Source organism: Carlito syrichta, unplaced genomic scaffold (genome assembly GCF_000164805.1).
Source record: "Carlito syrichta isolate Samal-C Ts95f unplaced genomic scaffold, Tarsius_syrichta-2.0.1 Scaffold307184, whole genome shotgun sequence".
Classification (NCBI taxonomy): domain Eukaryota; kingdom Metazoa; phylum Chordata; class Mammalia; order Primates; family Tarsiidae; genus Carlito; species Carlito syrichta.
In genome coordinates, this window is record NW_007251280.1 from 66,468 (window position 1) to 69,332 (window position 2,865).

A 2,865-nucleotide genomic window follows, 5' to 3' on the forward strand; every position below is an offset into this window, starting at 1 on the left:
GCAAGACCTCATCTCTACAATAAATCAAAAATTAGCCAGGCGTGGTAGCGCGCACCTATAATTCCAGCTACTTGGAAGGCTGAGGCAGAAAGATTGCCGGAGCCCAGCAGCTTGAGGCTGCAGTGGCTGGGAGCGGCCACTGCACTCCAGTCTGGGCAAGAGTGAGACTGCAACTCAAAAAAGAAAAAAAGAAAAGAACTACATATTACCAGTCACAGAATTTTTAAACCCACGTATGACTTGCAAGCCTGCGCTTGGAAATGTCCCTCCTCCCCGGGGCCAAACAAATGAGAAACTCACATGTGTTGATTTATGGTTTTTGTAACTTTTGCCACCTAAAACTGTATATAACTAAGCCACCATTGGGCCAAGGGGGCTATATGTTCTCAGGACCTCCTGAGGAGGGGTGTGTCCGGGCTTAAGTTCTCAAATTTGGCTCAAGAATAAATCATCTTGGCTAGGTGTGGTGGCTCAAGTCCATAATCCCAGCACTTTGGGAGGCCGAGGTGAGAGGATTGCCTGAGCCCAGGGGTTCGAGGCCAGCCTGGGCAACTTGCTGAGACCTTGTCTCTACCACATATCAAAAAATTAGGTGGGCATGATAGTGCACACCTGTAGTTCTGGCTACTTGGAAGGCTGAGGCAGAAGGATCGCCTGAGCCCAGCAAGTCAATGCTGGGGTTACCGTGAGCATGCCCCTGCACTCCAGCCTGGGTGACAGAGTGAGACTCTGACTCAAAAAATAAATAAAAAGAAGAAACCATCTTTTACAGAGTTTGGGCATCTTCTTGGCAACACCAGGAAGCCGTAGAAGGTGGTGGACAATACCTGGCATTTGGTCATGATACTGCTGTGCCGATGAACTCAGACCTTACTGGGCTTACCCCCCAGCTCAGGTGACCAAGTCGTGACTGGCCCAGGAATGAGGTATTTCCCGGGACATGGAACCAGGACTCACCAAATCAAGCAATCCAGTCACAATTCCATTGCCTAGGAGGACAAAAAAATGAAAGACGATTTGCTCAGATTTCTTTTTTTGTTTGTTTTTTGAATCAGAGTCTCACTGTCACCCAGGCTGGAGTGCAGTGGCACACTCACGGTACCACAACCTCGACCTGCTGGGCTCAGGTGATCATTCCACTTCAGCCTTCCAAGTAGGTAGGACTACAGGTGCATACCACCACACACAGCTAATTTTTTGATTTATTGTAGAGACAGGATTTCGCCATGTTACCCAGACTGGTCTCGAAACCTTGGGCTCAGGCAATCCTCTCGCCTCTGCCTGCCAAAGTGCTGGGATTACAGGTATGAGCCACTGTGCCCAACTAAATGTTTGCTATTTTTTTTTTTTTTTTTGAGTTGGAGTCTTACTCTGTTGCCCAGACTGGAGTGCAGTGGCACGCTCCCGGCCACCGCAGCCTCAACCTGCTGGGCTCTGGTGATCCTTCCGCCTCAGCCTTCCAAGTAGCTGGAACCATAGGTGTGCACCACCACATCTGGCTAATATTTTTATTTATTGTAGAGACAAGGTTCTGCCAAGTTGCCCAGGCTGGTCTCAAGCCCCTGGATTCAATCCTCTCGTCTACACCTCCCAAAGTGCTGGGGTTACAGGCATGAGCCACCACGCCTGGCCCACAGTGACTTAAGTGCAATTTTTTGGCTAAAGTGTACATAATTCCAACTTTACATATCATTTACCTATTAGTATTGATTCCAGTCAGACGATGTAGACTATACTACAAGTTCAATATATAGAGAGTTAGTGTGAAGCAGACTCACAGCCCAGAACTACACAAGGTCTATCACACATTATCTTTGTAAATAAACGTCAGTTAAAAATAACTTCTAAGCCGGCTCGGTGGCTCAGTTTGTAATCCCGCGCCTTTGGGAGGCTGAGGTGAGTGGATTGCCTGAGCCCACAGGTTCGAGACCCACCTGGGCAGCGAGACCTCATCTCTACAATAAATCAAAAAAATCAGCCAGGTGTGGTAGCGCATGCCTGTAATTCCGGCTACTCGGAAGGCCGAGGTGGAAGGATCGCCAGAGCCCAGCAGGTCGAGGCTGTGGTGGCCGGGAGTGGCCACTGCACTCCAGTCTGGGCGACAGAGTGGGACTCTAACTCAAGAAAAAAAAATAAAATAAAATAACTTCTAGCCAGGCTCGGTGGCTCAGCCTGTAATCCCGCGCCTTTGGGAGGCTGAGGTGAGTGGATTGCCTGAGCCCGCGGGTTCGAAACTCGCCTGGGCAACTTGGTGAGACCTCATCTCTACAATAAATCAAAATGAGCCAGGCGTGGTAGCGCATGCCTGTAGTTCCAGCTACTTGGAAGGCTGAGGCGGAAGGATCGCAGGAGCCCAGCAGGTCGAGGCTGCAGTGGCCAGGAGCAGCCACTGCACTCCAGTCTGGACAACAGAGTGAGACTCCGACTCAAAAATAAATAAATAAATAAATAACTTCCAACCAGGCATGGTGGCTCACACCTATAATCCCAGCGGTTTGGGAGGTTGAGGTGGGAGGACTGCTTTAACCCAGGAGTTCAAGACCAGCCTAGGCAACATAGGGAGACATTGTCTCAAAAAAAAAAAAAAAAAATCCTCAGAATTTTTCGAATATTAAACACTAGCAAAAACCTGTAGTCATTAAGGGATCAAATTGTACATAGATAAATTTAATGTACGGGAGACAAGGAACTCTTTTTTTAGATATTCTTTTAACAGCTGCCACTGAGCATTTTTTTCTTTAAACAAATTATTTTGGTTAAATTTGTTTGTCCCTTTACTTTTTTATGTATAAAAGTAGGTAATTAGTTAAATGTCTAAAAGGCAAACAACAGATAAAGAACAAGAGATTTTTTTTTTTTTTTTTT